Consider the following 18,291-nt stretch of genomic DNA (forward strand, 5'->3'; position numbering starts at 1 on the left):
GTATCTTTGAGATAGCCAACCATAATGAGTAAAACATAGGAAAACTATGCAAAAAAAATAGCCTACTATAATTAGTAGCAAACAAGTCAAAACCACTGCCAAAACAAGCTAAAAATAAGAGAAACTACTAACATGACCAGTATCCACCAAATAGTACCAAAAGTAAATGAAAATGACATGATTAAGCTCAGTAGATACATCACAATCTGCATAAAGCAGATTGTTGTAATAAATCATATTAGTGAGAAAAAGAGAGCAAACAATGAGTTAACAGTGATCCAAAGTCAGCTATAACTTCCAGGTCTGATCCTACATGAAGCGGGCATGCAACAAACACTATAGCAGCCAAGAACCATGAGCCAAACACCTAAATGTGTCAGAGCATTCAATGTCAGTAGGAGGATACAAGCCTTGGCATGAAGAACTCAAAGAGTAAGCCAAGCTAGGTGTATGCCTAACTGATAGGACCTGACGAAGGTCGGTGTATGCTCAAAGAGAATATGGATCAAATCAGCCCAAAAGCATCCAATGCAGATAAGTATCTATCAAGAGCATAGACATGTAAGAGATCCCAGTCTCATCTACTCAAGAAGCTCATCTACATAAACCACAAGCTCAGAAATATCTAGAGATAGCATAAAGCTCCCATTAGCAGAAATATCAATGTCAATCAAGCAACCAAGCTCAAAGATAGCATGTGAATACATAAGGCATCATGGAGCTAAGACCAACTGAGCATCCAGAGCAAGGGATCGATCGAGCATAACCTATAACATCCAATACATCATGTAACAGTCAATGTCAAATCTCTGACAACCCAAATAAGCATCCAAGAACTCCGAAGTATGCAAATGAATGCCCAACTAAAGCTCCAAGTGGCAATCAAACATAGACAATATAAGGAACATACATTTCTGACATATGCATCAAAGCATGTACCAAAGGGTCAAGCATAGACCATAGGCATAATGATTGTCACAAAGCATGCCACTGTAGACCAATGTCAATCAAATGCCAACCAAGACGGAGCTTGATTGAAGCTCAAAAGGCATTCTAGAGCAATACAAGACATGTGCAACCTCCGTATACATCCATGTAGTCATGTGAGTCACTCGAGAAGTACCGTGTGACTAATGGGTAGAGCATACACTGACCAAATAGGCTTCAACCCTAGCTATCACAACAATAAATTCATTATCAAAACTAAGTAAATTAGTCCTCAAATCAAGCTCAAAGCCACCTCAAATCATGGCCATATGATATACCAATGTACTAGCATTAATGATACACATCAGTAGTGCATATAGAACACTCGAATCATAGCCAGAAGAAATAGGCATATAAAATCCCTATTAAAAGATATTCAACACTGCTATATATAGATAAGCGAATACACTATCAAACCAAGCTATTTCAATACCAAAATCAGCTCCAAATCCAACCCATAACATGGGCATAACATTCCCATACATATAGACATCACCCCACCATAACCAGGCATCATAAGACCAACAAAGCCAACCAGAGAAGCATCACATAGAATGTTGCCCTATATTTTCAGCTAGAAAACCTCAACAAAAATAGAGTAAATGAAGTGGTTAAATCAATCCAATATCAACTCCAAGCAATGACATAGCATCCTTGAATATATAAGCATCAGTTCTGGGCATAATCGGGTATTATCCAACCAATGGCAATGAGTGTAGACATCAAAGATAAGTGCTGCCCTATTTTATGACAGTGTGTGGACTATTATAGCAATCCAAAACTAAAGCTTAGCACTCAAATTGAATGCCAAGAAGGGAAGGATCAATGCCAAGCATCAAAACCAAGTGTATAAATGCTTGTATAGCTATCCAATGAAGAAGATATGTTGTAGGAGATAAAAAACGTGAGTTGCTGCTAAAAAAAGGGTTTGTCTCACACAATGTGATGTTACACCAATAGGGTGAGGGCTATGGAGAGCTGCTCCAACTTTCTCGAGAAGGCTCAAAGAGTGCCCAAGAAAAATGCAACGGATAGGAAGCTCGAACGGAGTGGCTATGGCTGCCAACAAAGAGATGACTACTGTAGGTATTTGTATGGAAGCTGAGAGTATGCTAAACCAAGCCTAACAAGCTTGCAAAGAAGAAGGCTCTAATACCAATTGAAGGGAGGTGAGCCCTAAAGTGGAAGCATGAGTGGGAGCAAGAGCTATGGTGGAAGAAGCAAGAGCAACAGAGAGACACACACACAATAAGGAAAATCCAATAGTCACAATGTGTGACCGGTATTCCCTTTATTCAAATGTCATTGAAAGAATAAAGAATGAAGTGACAGTGATGGGCCCCCACCGCCTGCAGTGCACAAGCGTGGGTGCTATTAGTGTAGTAATACATGGGCGACTAGGTAGAGGCACCTTTACCTCCAATAGCCTCCTCCCTCAAGCACTCCGCTAGCTCCACGATCTAAGGTGCAAGCTCAATCCTCAAGCTCCATGCTCCATTGCTATGGGTGAGACAAGAGGAGAGAAGATAAGATAAGAGAAGAAGATAGAGAGCTTCTCCACCACGGTCTTTCACCCTCGCACACACTCCCTCTCTCAAGCACAAGCACAAGCTCAAGCAAGCAAGCAAGAAGAAGAGAGCTAATTTTGGCCACACACAAGAATAATCTTCTTTATTCACTTTTTGCCTTTTATACAAAACGCTAACCCTAATCCCCTTGGGGCACCCATCCCTTTTTTACATGCACGGTCATTTTAGCCTAGGTTCTCTTTTCCTATTCCCTTCCTATTTGCATTGTGCCTTCACACATGCCCTTCTACATTTACAAATTGCATAGGAGGGGTCTTGGTACTCTTTTACAAAGATTTAGAGTGTGCTTTTATATTTAAAATGTGTCTTTTCTCTTTTGTGCTTGTCTTAAACTTTTAAGGTTGAACTTGCGCTTTTGGCCTTTCTTCCTCCTATTTCTTCAGCTGGACCGCCTTTTTCCACTTTGCGCTACATCTTTTTAATTTTCTTTTTGCTTTCTTTACACTAGGTTAACACAATTGGATAGTGCAGGTTATGCTGTCTCTTTTGGTGATTCCTCATGGAACCTTACCCATGGAAATCTTATCTTAGCACGAGGTGCCAAGCTTAGCACTCTTTATCCCTTACTTGTATCTGGGTCTATCGACCATGTTTTGGTCATGTGGTTGCAATACCACATGTATCGTTATGGCCTCATCACCTTGGGCACATATCCTTAAAGGGAATGAAAATGTTTGCCTATTTTTCATAATGTGCATCCCCCTTGACTATAAGTGTTTTGATTCTTGTGATCATTGTCTTTATGGCAAGCAAACCTATAGTTCACATAAGAAGTCTAGCATTACATGCATAGGTGAGCCATTCACTCTTCTTCATTTCGATGTTTGTGGACCTATGCTATACAAGCCTTCAGGTGGTGCGAATTATTTTGTTACTTTCATTGATGAGATTACTCACATAAGGTCTGGGCATAGCCCATAAAGTAGAAATCAAAAGTCCTAGCTATATTTCAACATTGCTTTGCTTTTATTGAGAACCAGTATGGGTATAGGCCGAAATACCTATGATCTGATAATAGGGGAGAGTATGTATCTAAAGCTTTTGAGTATTTTTGTAATTAGAGGGGTATTAATCATCAGTTGATCATCCCGTACACTCCACCCCACAATGGTATGGCAGCTGAGTACATGAATATGACAATTCAAGAGTAAGTCTATAATATGCCCGAGGATGCACCTATAAGATATCATCTACATAACGTGCTTCCAAAGGGTATTAAGGAATACCCTTTCTTTACATGCTAAGTCCATGAAATGAACCTTTTACTTTACTAAAATTATGTATTTTTTAAATTGTAATTATTATTTTTTGTAAATATAATCTTATAAATTTCATCAAATAAAATACCCTTTCTTTTGAACTTACATGGTATCTTACATATTCTATAAGGTGTACCCCCAAGGAAGTATACTTATCCAAGTAGGCTTATCGCAACACTTATGGGCTGAGGAAGCTACTGTTGTTGTATATTTGATTCATCGATCCCAATGCATTGCTCTTGACTATCACGTTGTTGTAGAGGAGGTATGGTCTAGAAAACCTCCATCTTATGCTCATTTTTATGTCTTTGATTGTGAGGATTTCTACCATGTTTCCAAGGACAAGCACAATAAGCTGGATTCTAAGTCTATGAAATGCATCTTTCTTGGTTATGGGGATGCAGATGAGATGGGCTATCACCTATAGGATCCACAAGCTCAAAAGGTCATTCATAGCCATGATGTTGTTTTCCATGATGAGAAAACATATAAGTAGCCTGAGCAAGTTGTTGAGGTACATAGGGTGATATTTTAGGAAGAGCCTCCTGTTATTAGTATGTAACTAGAGAGATGGCATACAGTAGTTGATGCTCTAGTGGCCTAGGACCATGATGTTAGACAAGATGTATAGGTCCCACAACCTATTTTGTGGTGGCCTACTAGAGATAAACATTAGCCTAATCAGTTTGCACCCACAATGGATTATGTTATTGTGATTGATGTTGGTGAGCCTCTTACCTATGATGAGGCCATGTGTAGAGGTGATAGTCACCCTTGAGAGAGGGCCATGCAATCAAAGTATGCATCACTATAGAAAAATAATACATGGGATTTGATTCTTTTGCCTAATGAAAAACATGATTTTCCATGTAAGTGGGTGTACAAGTTGAAGAGTACCCTTGCATGCCCCAAGCGAGCCTATAATGCTAGATTGGTTGCTAAAGATTTTAAGTAGGAGCATGGTGTTGAATTTGATCACAAGCAATGGAATCAGTTTTAATGAATATCATAATTCTCTCCATAAACCATTTGAGCTGCATCTTTTGAGTTGCATCAATCCGCTTCAAACATAATCATACACGGACCTATAACATCCCCAAATGCTTGAAACATTTAATCATTCGAACATCACCACAATGTGGGATTGACATTCATGGGTAATGCAAAAACACGGTTCACCATTGCCATAGTAAGATCAATGTGACTAGCAATCTTTCCCTGAGATTGCCTCAAAATGTCAAGTTGAACCAAAGCATGTGCATTTGCTGCCCATGTTGCCCAAGGTAAGCATGCAAAATCATAAAGCCCAATCTTCTCCAACCATGCTTTGGTGGGAGCATGATCAACATCCAAGACTAATGTAGACTCTGTAAATGGTGTTTGTGCAATGCTAACATTGGCTACATGAGGTGGAGCTTTTGATGTTGCCTTAACTTCATGTTGTTGCTCAACCCGTTCCTACTTAGTCAGGTCAAAATCTGCATCATCATCATCATCCTCCTCCACGAGCATCCTCCTCTCCTGTCATCAAGATGATTACCTTACCCTTGGTTTGGCTTTGGTTTCATAGCTCGATCTGGACCTCTATTAGATGGATATCAAGACACCTTTCTTACATGGAGACTTACATGATGAGATTTATATGCAACAACCTAAGGGCTTTGAGGAACGAGGTAGGAAACACTAGTGTAAAAGTTGAGAAAGAGCCTTTAAGGCCTTAAGCAAGCACCTAGGGAATGATATCACAAATTCGATACCTTCATGCACTCATAGGGATATACTTGTAATAATATGGATCCATGTTTATATGTGAAGAAGGCCCGTGATGGTAGCCTTATGATTTTGGTACTCTATGTGGATGATATGCTAATGATGAGTTGGATGCATTGAAAGGTCAGCTCACAAAGAGATTTGAGTAAAGGACATGGGACAGTCTTTACATATTCTTGGGATGTGTGTCACACACGATTGCTCTAAGGGGCTCCTTTACTTGTCCCAAAAGGAGTACATCCAAAAGGTATTTGAGAAGTTTTATATGCAAGATGTTAAGCCTATTGGTTATCCGTGCTCATAAAATGTATAATGTGACTCGATTTTTTTTTTCCTTAATGCATCTGGATTATCGATGAGGACAGGGAATTTTTTTTCAAAATTAGTAAGAATTATAGCATCGGCCAGCAAGTGCTAGATCAAGTTGAAATAATAATTAGATTTGGTGTTGGGGTCATGATCAATCCCTCACGCTAGAGAAACAATTCTTAGGATTTCTATTTGCTTTCCAACTTTGTTTATTTATTGTATAGAGAAACAATTCTTAGGATTTCTATTTGCTTTCAAACTTTGTATCCATGAAACCTTACATAGTGAATGTTTATTTATTGTGTAGTAATACCTCTTAAGAAAAGATTTGTGACTTATCAATGCTAACATTAGTGCATTATTTGTATTCATGCAATTTTCCAACATGTATTGTCAATGCATTATATGTATTCATGCAAATTGTGCCAACATGTATTTTTGGTTTCACATACATTATAGCCAAGCTTTTGTGGCAATCTTTGCAATAGAGAAGAAAATGAAATGTTTCTATTTTCTATTGTTGATATTTGGTTTGATATACAATGTGACATGGAGGCACACACAAGCAACATGTGACTCTTGGATTCCTACCTAATTTCAATAAACTAGACTCCACCATCTTGCCTAGTTCTATTCATTTTTCCCCCCTCTTACCTCTAGAAGTAGTGATAATTGCATCCCACAATAGATGGGTCAACCTTGTTTTCATAAATCTTGGTCTCATCACACTTGCATAGAGTCTCATCTAAGTGGAAGCCCCTCCAACAACCTTATTGTTTCTCTTCATTTACCTCAATCGATTGTTCTCTTATAGATGCTAGCATATTTGGTGCACAGATCGGTCGCCGTATGCACGCGTAGTGAGCGTCAGAAGGTCCCCAAGAACAAAAGAACTCTACTTTTTTCACACAAATCAATGAAGAAAGCTTGCACGACATGAACAAGAGACCAATTGGGTGCAATCTCCCCCCATGCCTTGTGTGAGCGCTTCACAAAGCATGTATTTAATATATTATTCATCTTCAAGCTCAAATAATAGCAAAAATTACAAAATAGCACGCTTTAGCTTTTGAGTTTGCTTTTGTGCCAATAAGGAATTAAAGCTAATGGGCGCCCAAGAAGACAGGCGGTACCCAAATACAATGTCCAATACAAGTATTTAAATCGTGCGCCCATGCGCATACAAAAATAATAAATAAATATCAAGCGCTTTAATAAATAAGCACGACAAAATATAGGCGCCATGTCTAAGATACACGCCTATCAACAATTGATGATAAATTTGAATACACGCTATCCTCCAATGCTTCCCAATGCCACTGCTGCTCGCTCTACACATCAACTAAAGCATTCACAATTGTTTAAAAAATAATATAATTAAACCGACAAAAGTGAATACCTAGCAGTCTTCATCTACAAAAATAAATTGGTTAGAAATCAATCCTAGCCTTAATTTATCACGAGTGCTCACTCTAAACTCATAAACGTTTATTAATTTAAATATGTATTTTGCGGAATCACCCACTATGGAATCACCCATGTACACATAAAATTAATAAAACGCCTGAAAAGGATAGGCGTCCCCATCGACTTCTCACACAAAGAATCCACTTTGTGTATGAGCCCCGGTAATAATAAAATTTTACGGAATCCACCACAAAACCTCACGGAATCCACCGTGGAATATGCCTCCTGGCATCATACCCCCGGGGTGGGATAGCAATTGTCCTCAATTGCTATTAGCTTAATATGGAGCTAACAGAGTGGGGAAAGCATTGAGGTCTCTAGCATGCATCCACTGGGCCTCTTCAACAAGATGGTTTTTAAACTTGACCAAATATCTAGAATATCTACGGCTAGTTCTAGTGGTCATAAAGTCAGTATCTATAATAGTTTCAGGCTCAAGGATTTCAGTTTCATCATCTAGCAAAGGAAGGTTTTCATAGACAGGGTGTACAGGTAATTGGCCTCTAAAAGGTCGTAATAAACTGATATGGAAGGTGTTGTGGATTTTCCAATGTTGTGGTAGTTCTAGTTTAAATACATTGTCATTGATTTTGTGTATGTTCTTGAATGGTCCATAAAATCTAGGTGCTAATTTCACAACTGGGTGTCTATCTACACTTTGTAATCTTCGTTTTTCTATTCGTAACCAAACATAATCATCGACTTTAAAATTCATAGCTTGTCCTTTCTTATTTTCTTGTTTTTTATATGATTGCTAGGCTTTAGCAATCATATCTTTAACTTCATAAAAAATAGTGGCATGCATGTTAACAATATCATTAGCAATCTGAATTTTGTTTGATAATGATGCAATAGGTGTAGGCAATCGATTCCATAAATAACTTCAAATGGTGCTTTCTTTGTAGCTGTATGTGGTGTATTATTATATGAAACTGAAGTAAATGTAGATGTGTATCCCATGTGTGTGGTTTTGAAATGGTGTAAGCACGCAAAATATCTAAAATAGTATTGTTAGTAGCTTCTGTTTGACCATTTATTTCAGGATAATAACTTTTGGTAAACCATGGTTAGTGAAAACAGTTTTCAAAAATATTTGAGCAGCTTGAGATGCAGTTAAAGTTTTCTTGCATGGAATAAAATATGCTTGTTTGCTAAACATGTCTACAACAGTCCAAATCATATCATGGTTAGCTTTAGTGTTAGGTAGACCAGTGATAAAATCCATAGAAATCTGTTCCCATGGTCGTGATGGAATAGATAATGGCATTAGTAAACCATATTTTTTACCATAGTGTCTTTTAACTCGTTGACAAACTGAACATTCAGATACAAAGTTAGATACATCAGTGTCCATATGTGGCCAATAAAAATCTTCAGTCATCAATGTACACAAAGTAGATATAATTCCTCTATGACCTTGATATGGAGGACAATGAATTTCATGCAAAACAAATGATCGAAATGGAACTGTCACACATAATCTTTTTTCATAAAACATGAATCCATTATTGTAAGACAATGAATCAATAGGAATCCAATTATTTGCAACTAATTTATTCAAATCAGCTTGGAAAGTAAGATCCTGATGATAAGTATCTTTCATAGGAATAAGGGAATCAAATGATATCACAGAAATATTATGAATTGTCAGTCTTCTACTCAAAGCATCAGCTACAACATTCTCTTTTCCTGGTTGATATTCTATAAGAGGATAAAAACTTTGAATAAATGTGGCCCATTTAATATGTCGGTCAGATATTTATGGTTGACTAAGGAGATGTCTAATGCTTTGTTGGTCAGTTTTGATCATAAATTCAGATCCCATTAAATAATGTTTCCATTGACGTAAGGCTTGTACTACAGTTAACAATTCTTTATCATAGGTAGAATATTTAAGTTCAGATGGTTTGAGTTTACAGCTATAGTAGGCTATGGGATGATTATCTTGCATAAGGATAGCTCCTATTCCAAATCCACTAGCATCAATAACTACTAAGAAGAATGGTCTATTGAAGTCAGGTAGTTGTAATACAGGAGCATGAGTTAAAGCATGTTTCAATAAATCAAAGGATTTTTGTTGATTGTCAGACCAGTTATACACAATACCTTTCTTTAAAAGTTTTATCAAAGGTAATGCAAGTAATGAGAAATTCCTCATAAACTTTTTGTAAAAACTAGCAAGACCGAGAAGAGAACATAATTCATGCACGTTTTTTGGTATGGGCCAATTTAAAATTGCTTCTATCTTTTTAGGGTCGACTTTAATACCTTCTGATGAAATAATATGTCCTAGATATTCAATTTCTGTTTGGAAGAATTGACTCTTTTCTAGATTAGCATATAATTGATTGTCTTTTAACAACTTAAAAACTAAAGACAAATGTTCATAATGCTCATTCTCATTTTTACTGAATACTAATATGTCATCAAAGAAAACTATGACACAATGCTGATGTTTCAAGAATATGCGATTCATCATACGACTAAATGTGGCTGGTACATTAGTTAAACCAAAAGGCAAAACTAGAAATTCATAGTGTCCAAATTGTATTCTAAATGCAGTTTTGAATATATCAAATTTGTCCAATCTTACTTGATGATATCCAGATTTCAGATCTATCTTACTGAATATGGCAGATCCTTGTAGTTTATCCATAAGATCATCTACCCTAGGAATTGGATATCTATTCTTAACAGTAATTTTATTTAGGGCACGATAATCAATGCACATGCGATAAGTATTATTTTTCTTTTCCGCTAATAAGACGGGTGCACCAAATGGAGAACTACTAGATCGAATTAATCCTCTGTTAAGCAATTCTTCTATTTGATTTTGAATTTCTTTTTGTTCAATTTGGTTATGTCTATATGGTGCTTTACATGGTGGTTGTGTTCCAGGAATTAAATCTATCTTATGATCTCCAGGACGTGAGGGTGGTAATCCCGGCAGTAAATCAGTAGCAAAACAATCTTGAAATTGGGCAAGAAATTGTGTATGCCTAGGATGCATCTATTTTTCTTTAGCTTGAATTTCATTCACCCACATTAAATAAGATTTGCTACTTTTACGTAATGCACGTTTAGCCTGAGTATGAGTAAGCAGTGGAAAATTATTGAAAGCATGCATACCATGCAATGTGATTTGTTTTCCTTGAAAATAAATTTTAATTGAATGCGTAGAATAATGTATGTCAGGATTACATTGATGACGCCAAGGCATTCCTAAGATAATGTCACTAGACTACAAAGGTACAACTAGGAAATTTCTTCGTTCAGTATAATCACCAATTTTAATTTCTAATTTATGCACCTCTTGTGTTCCATTATATCTTGTTCCTAGAAATGCAGCCTTGATGCGATAATGTGTAGAAACAGTTTGTAAATTTAATTCTTTAACTAATTTTGTAGAAATAAAGTCGTGTGTGCTCCCATCATCATGTAAAATAGTCTTTTCTTTACCATACACAAAACATTTCATTGTTAACAAAGAATGGGGAGTTGGCATACCTGGCAAAGTATCCAAAGTAGTACCAATGTCGTCATCATCTTCCGTAAAGTTCGGCATTTTCTCATGTTCTTCTTCTTCGATTGCTCCCAGATAATTAATATGGAGAGGTGGCTTTTTCGATTGACCATTGACTGCTAGATGTCCAGGTTGATGGCATTTGTTACAAACTATGGGTTTTGCTTTAGATACATTATTTAGGAATGTTGGGATTTGACTGTGAGGATGGCTTAGGGTTTGAATTGATGTTTGATGGCAAGGCAGGTGGTCGTGTCCAAGATTTACAGAATGAAGATGGAAGAAAACGACTTTGATTGAATCTTCGAAAATTTGAATTGAATTGTTTGGAATCAAAGTTACCGTTAGTTGGAAATTATTGTGATCGCTTGTCTCATCCTCGAATCTTGTCTTCAGTATCATGAGCCAAGGAAATTGCATCTTCAAGGGTTGTTGGCTTGAACATATTGACTTCTGCATAGAAATGTCCAAGTAGGCCAAACATAAACTTGCGTTTATGAGTTGCTTTAGGTACATCTTTGAGCATGCGTAGTTGTAGTAGGGCATTCCAGAAACGTTCAGTGTATTGGGAAATAGGTTCGCGGTCCCTTTGCTGTAGAAGATCCCATTGCTTGATGGCTTTTTCATGGAACTGAGGAGGAAGGAAATTCTGCAAAAATTTCTTTTGGAAAGTCTCCCATGTAGTGGGACAATCAACGCTCTTACAGACCACAGTCCACCATAAAGATGCTCGGTTAACTAAATGGTTAGTGACACATTTAATTTTGTCTTTCTCAGCATATGTTTCTTCATGGAAGTAATCATCAAATTGACTGATAAAAGCAAGTACAGTCTTTCCATCGCGTGATCCATTGAAAGTACGAAATTTGAAGTTTCTTTTACTTATCTTTATTTCTTTACGAATGGATTGGGCTTCAAGTGTTGCATCGATGGTACGTCGTATAAGATCTTCGAGTTGCGGTCCATCTTGGTCGGTGGTAAATCATTGCAAATTGGCCAATTGATCAACTTGCAAAGCTTGTCGGGCTCTTCGTTCTTCTTCAAGCTGCATCATAATCAAATCCAACTTTTGCTCCATCGTTGGTTCGGGTAGATCTCCTTCAGCCATAAAATCGTCCATGTTTTGTTCAATCATCCTGCAAAATTTCAAAAGACCTCACACTCTCAAAATCTTATTAGTGGGATGAGCGTAGCTCAAAGGCGGGTTTACAAGGCTTGTATATTTTGTTTGGCTTTTTGTAGTCTTTCTCCTTTACGCTTGCAGTATTCATTGTCACAACCGTCTTCCAAGAGAATAGTATTGCGTAGAAAGTGCGTATAATCTATGTATGGCCTGCGCATGGACTTCTCCTTTTGATGAAACTGGTTCAGCAAGTCTGCAAGTGTGAACAGGGACTTCCAAAGAGCAATAGACTGATTCGTATGCTTCTGCGTGTGAACTGTCGCTATGGTAATGGTTGGAGATGACCTTTGTGACTTTATTGTCTTAGAGAACTTGGAAATCTTAGAGGACTTAAAGCTTAAGTGACCAAGCTGATTTTCGTGGACATGAGTATCTTGGCGACCGTTTTGACGATGTCTAGGACGTGCCACTGCCGCCATTTTATGAATTCGTTAAATAAGCTTTTTAATAAGCTTATTCTTTGAAGCTTATGGCTTAACCCTTTAAGCTTTGTAAGCTTTTAAGCTATGGTGAAGAATCTTATCTGTATATTCACGACTTGATGAAGGAGGTATCTGCGTAGTCCTCCGCCTCTACAGAGGCTGGTCTCTCGCAATCAGAGGGTGCAAAAAGGGGGTTCTTGACTGCCAGGAACACGCTGGTATCGACCATTCGCGACGAAACTGACTGTAGAGCTCGATTGTTCCAGGAGGTCCGCCTTCACGCAAGATGGTAAGCGATTGGAAGCTCTCGAACTCAGCTTCACTCTGATACCACTCTGGTGCATAGATCGGTCGTCGTATGCGTGCGTAATGAGCGTCAGAAGGTCCCCAAGAACAAAAGAACTCTACTTTTTGCACACAAATCAATGAAGAAAGCTTGCACGACATGAACAAGAGACCAATTGGGTGCAATCTCTCCCCATGCCTTGTGTGAGCGCTCCACAAAGCATATATTTAATATATTATTCATCTTCAAGCTCAAATAATAGCCCAAATTACAAAATAGCACGCTTTAGCTTTTGAGTTTGCTTTTGTGCCAATAAAGAATTAAAGCTAATGGGTGCCCAAGAAGTCAGACAATACCCAAATACAATGTCCAATACAAGTATTTAAATCATGCGCCCATGCGCATACAAAAATAATAAATAAATATCAAGCGCTTTAATAAATAAGCGCGACAAAATATAGGCGCCATGTCTAAGATACGCGCCCATCAACAATTGATGATAAATTTGAATACACGCTATCCTCCAATGCTTCCCAATGCCACCGCTGCTCGCTCTACACATCAACTGAAGCATACACAATTGTTTAAAAAATAATACAATTAAACCGACAAAAGTGAATATCTAGCAGTCTTCAGCTACAAAAATAAATTGGTTAGAAATCAATCCTAACCTTAATTTATCACGAGTGCGCACTCTAAACTCATAAACGTTTATTAATTTAAATATGTATTTTGCGGAATCACCCATGTACACATAAAATTAACAAAACGTCCGAAAAGGATAGGCGTCCCCATCAACTTCTCGCACAAAGAATCCACTTTGTGCATGAGCCCCGGTAATAATAAAATTTTACGGAATCCACCGCAAAACCTCACGGAATCCACCATGGAATATGCCTCTTGGCATCAATATTGGAGTCCCCCTCTTCATCGAATGATACAACATCTACAAGAGCAAAATCTTCTCCATTAAAACCATCATGAAGGCTATTAACCTTTGGGGTCATTAACAACACATTGCTCATTCTTTCTAAAAATTCCCACCTTGATCGTTCAGCACTTGATGTGGCCTCTTTGGAGTGTTTGCTCATGTATGCCTTCTTTGAATCATCCCATTTATTTCAACACTGACTCTTTGTAAATTCTATTGCACAACTTGCATTCATATCTAGGCCAAAATCCAGCCAAATGCATAGCCTAGAGATTTCCTCAATCCAAGGAAATTCATTTATAATGGGTAATAATCAAGAATAGAGATTTGGGAGGAAGACCAAATCTAATTCTTCTTTTTGAATGTGGTTGTAGTCTCCATCGCCTTCGGTTGGTGATGTAGAGACATTTTGCAAGGATTGAGTATTTATCTACACTTAGTGAGCCTATGAAAGACTACCTTATACACATGTCCCTTTTTTCTAAGTCGGCCTAATAAAGCAAAGGTATCCTCTTTACATGTATTGACTAGAACTTCTTTGCTAAGAGGCCCTTCCTTCTTCATCGCCACTCTGTTTCTATTCTTCCAGAGTGTGGACAGAACAACAACCCTTATGATATTCCACACTTTGATAGTCTCTTCATCAATTTTCCCTGGATTGCCTAGGAATGCAGCTCTCATGCCTATGCCCTCATTGAATTGTGCTAGCTTCATCCATTCTTTCATGCTTTTCCAGGCCCCTCTGGCAGCTCTGCAAAACCAAAAGAGATGGTTGTTCGTCTTGGTATGACTGTAGCATAGAGCACACAGTGAGCTGCAATCCTTGAATTTTGCCATTTTATCTCTTGTAGGGAGTTTCTTTGTAAGAATCCTCAACAACAATATGTTCAGCCTTCTACTAGGAGAGGCCTTTAGAGCCCTCTTCAATCTGAACTTCCACACCTGGGAGGAGGTGTTAGGATATTAATCCTTCCACTCATTTGCAACCTTGGAGGCAATGGTCATGTTGGCTTTGACTAAATCCCTCCTCTTCCTCATCTTCCATGCAGGTTTCCCTTTGTGGTTACCAAAACACATCAAAGCCTTTTTGGGTCCAACCTTAGCACCTTTCAATCAATAGTCTTTAACTTCATCAATCATGTGCTGGAGCAAATCAAATTCATCTTGACTGAGACTGAACTTTAGTTGTATGTCCTCCTTGTCCATGGCTTTGCACTCTTTTTGGTTCCCACAACAACCATAATCAATGACACATTGGAGGAGGAACAAAAAAGGAAAATGAGAGCACACCATGTTCGGGTGACGGGGCTGAAGATGCATGAAAAAGTGGATGAGGACACCAAGGTGCTATACATGTTAATGAATATCAAGAAAGACATGCATGTCTCTGCTTGGAGAGTGGGCAAGAAAGGCACAGAAAGGGAGAGCTCAAAAGAGTGTGCACTCATTCTCCGCTTTCCTACCATGGAGGCTAGGAGAGACTTCCTAGCTCAACGACGTACATTGAAGGGGACCAGTGTGTTTTTGGGTGACGATCTCACACCAACCCAACTGACCCACATGAGGGAGTGCATGCCAAGAATCAAGGCAGGCACGGAGAAGGGCAACCTTGCCTTCTATAGAGGAGGGAGAGTGGTAGTCATGGAGAGGCGCCACAAATGACGGTGTGAGACCTATGGGACCAGCCTTGTAGTGGCAGTCTGGAACTGTAACTAAGCCCTTCGATTGGATGTGGGAGCTTTTGAGGAGACATTTAGAGGGAGAGATATAGTGTTCTACTCAGAGACACATCATGGACCACACACTACACTTCCACGGGTGATAGGCTATAGGTGGGAGTCAGCTTGCAGAAGGAGACATGCACAGACCACAGTAATCACGGGTCGGGAGGATTGGTAGTGTTATTCAGGGAGGAGCTACAACAGATGATCTAGGTAATCCGCAGAGATGAGCATGCCAAATACATGTGCACTTTGTATATTGCCATATGCTATTTCCCCCCTATGACGTCCCGATACGCCCCACCCAAGGGGCAATCACCATATGTGGCTTTGGATGAGGATATTTGGGAGTTCTCAAAGGAGGGAGAGGTTATCTTACTAGGAGACTTTAATGCCAAGACAGCCTCCCATCAGGTGTCTTTCTTTGATGCATTCAAGGAGATTCTACATGAGTAGGATGTGTTAGAGCTACAGCTGGAGAGGACATCTCAGGATATGGGGGAAGTCACCAAATATGGGAGATACCTTGTGGAGATGGGCACATCACATAGGTTGGCCATTCTTAATGGCATGGCTAGATACCCCCTATTCGGCGCCTTCACATAATGGTGCCAGCATAGTAGACTATGTTCTTGCCCCACTGATGCTGATATCTCACATCCAGGACCTCTCAATATCCCCACGCCTTCTTCGAGTTGTAGTGGATCATGCCTACCTATCATTCACCATCGACCTCCAATTCACTGACACGCAGACCCATCATGCAGCTCACTGGCACTCGAGATACCTCTTCTCTAGAGAGACAAAGGATACCTATGAGGCGAAGATCCTTAGATTGTTACATGATGCTGACCTCGATGTTCCATTATAGGAGCTGACTCAGTAGTTTAGTGAGGCCCTACACATCGCTGCAGGTGTAGCCTTCCCACACTCACAATCCACACATAGAGCCTCCACCTAGGTGACACCTCGGAACAATTGGTATGATGATGAGTGCCGTGAGGCCAGAGCATGGCTACAGAGAGAGATAGCATTGGGGTCCACTACCCACAAACAGGCACAAATACTCTTTAGATGCCTCACACGGTGGAAGAAGAGAACATTCTTGGCCTAGCTGGAGCAAGACCTATATTAGTTATTCTTGAGCTAGGACTCTAGGGCGGCTTGGAGGCTTTTCAGAGAGCATTGCTCGACCACACCTATTACGTCCACTGATGTATGGGAGGAGTATGCACTTAGTCTTTATACTGTGGAGGGTCAGCCACCTCTTCCTGACCCACTTGAGCCTTGACCAAAGACCACCACTTTCTTTATAGAAAGTAGGAGCCGAGAGGCCATTAACAGGCTTAGAAGAGGACAGGCACAAGATCACGATGGATTAGTAGCCGAGCACTTGATTCGTGCTACAGATTTGGTGGCAGGATTCCTAGCTTACATGTTTAACAGAGCTGTGTGTGAAGGCCTACCAAAAAACTGAAGCACAAACACTATTGTGCCTATCCTCAAGTCAAGCGACCCTACTTTACCTAGTAACTATTGGACTATCATGGTTGGGCATACATTGGCTAAGTTATATGCTTCCATCCTTGAGCATGAGTTAAGCATGTGGACAGAGATGTGGGGTCTTATAGCCCAGGGACAAGCTGGCTTTAGGAGAGGCTTCTCCACAATGGATCACATCCTCACACTCAGAGCGATCATTGAGGAGGGAAGGGCCCTGCCGACGGACCTATTGCTGCTTTGTGGACTTTCGCAAAGCCTTTGACACAGTACCGAGAGACAGGCTCATAAATAGATTGCATACCATGGGAGAACCGAAAGAGCTCACTTGGGGTGTTTTGGCACCGTATGAGAGATGGGCAGAGTCCGGACATCTGAGAACCTTTCGGCACCTATTTACTCCACCATTGGGGTGCAGCGAGAGTGCCCCCTCTCTCCGATATTATTTGGCATGTACATTGATAGGATTGCTGACTACATTTCACAGGAAGGAGATAGAGGAGCTCCATTAGTTGGCTCTTGGATACCTCTCCTACTGTATGCAGATGACATTGTATTGATAGCTGACTCTCCAGAGGGTCTACAGAGACACTTGGATGCACTACACTCTTATACTTTGGACAGTGGGCTTTTAGTGAACCTTGGTAAAACCAAGGTGATGGTATCTAATACTACACCACACTGGATCAGGAGATCAGCACCTAAATTCACATATGGATCTGAGGAGCTGGAGTATGTGGATTCTTATACATACCTAGGAGTCTTATTCACAGAGCCCACCTTTTCTATGCGAGAGGCAGCAGACACTAGACTGACTTGCGGATACACAACACTAGGTGGTTTGGAGAGGATGTGCTCATAGGTGCAATTCCAAGAACCATGTACCAAGCTATGGCTCTTCGATACACTGGTCACATCCACACTATTTTATGGAGTACAGATATGGGAGCCTAGTCTTGACCACCGTAGGCAGATCACGGCGCACTTATGACAAATGGAGGTTGATGGAGAAACTCCTAGTGTCCATGATATCCAAGATGATCAAATGTAAGGCCTTAGTGCCACATGAGATCATCATAGCCGATCTAGCAGCTACACCGATTTTGGTAGAGGCCCTCACCCAATCAGTCGCATACATACATAGCCTATGGGACTTATCCAAACACAAATATGCACGGTTGGCCCTTGAGTCCTCCAGGCAGCTTGCCAGAGAGGGCGATACTTCATGTTGGTATGCACAGATGTCGGCCTAGTTTGAGTTGCATGGCTTTAGCATGGACAAGTTACCCCCCTTCCAGTACTCCCTTAATGCACCATCTCTTGATCTGAGTAGGTTAGAGAACC

The sequence above is a fragment of the Lygodium microphyllum genome, chromosome 1, assembly GCF_053477565.2.
Source record: "Lygodium microphyllum isolate KBCC chromosome 1, Lygodium_microphyllum_v1.1.10, whole genome shotgun sequence".
NCBI classification, from domain to species: Eukaryota; Viridiplantae; Streptophyta; class Polypodiopsida; order Schizaeales; family Lygodiaceae; genus Lygodium; species Lygodium microphyllum.